Source organism: Alligator sinensis, unplaced genomic scaffold (genome assembly GCF_000455745.1).
Source record: "Alligator sinensis unplaced genomic scaffold, ASM45574v1 scaffold645_1, whole genome shotgun sequence".
NCBI classification, from domain to species: Eukaryota; Metazoa; Chordata; order Crocodylia; family Alligatoridae; genus Alligator; species Alligator sinensis.
The window spans coordinates 429,066-429,302 of record NW_005842586.1 but is presented as its reverse complement, the minus strand read 5'-3'; the positions used below and the strand labels follow the sequence as shown (position 1 = coordinate 429,302).

Here is a 237-nt window from a genome sequence, read left to right as displayed (position 1 = left end):
CGCCCCGGCGGCCACGTCTCCCGGAAGATGGAGCCGAGGGGCCGCGTCTGGCCTGCGGTCTCTGCGTAGCCGCCGCGGGCCCCTCGTCCCGCGCCGGAGCTGCAGGGCACGGGGGAGGAGGTGAGGCTGGAGGCAGCCGGTTGGGGGGCGCCGCAGCGGTGGTGCGGACCAGGCCGGGCCGGCCGGGGGGTGTCGGGCCGGGCATGGTGCTGCCCCGGGCGGTGTGGCTGGGGCGGG

The 237-nt window shown here is 80.6% G+C and overlaps 1 protein-coding gene across 1 annotated transcript in view; it reads left to right on the top strand.

Moving 5' to 3' along the window:
• The first annotated feature begins 3 nt into the window (after window positions 1–3).
• GOLGA5 (golgin A5) overlaps window positions 4–237 on the top strand; it is a 42,063-nt gene continuing 41,829 nt past the window's right edge. Inside the window, exon 1 of the mRNA XM_006032799.3 lies at window positions 4–120. The gene's annotated coding sequence lies outside the window, so the exon portion shown is untranslated. The remainder of the gene's footprint in view (window positions 121–237) is intronic.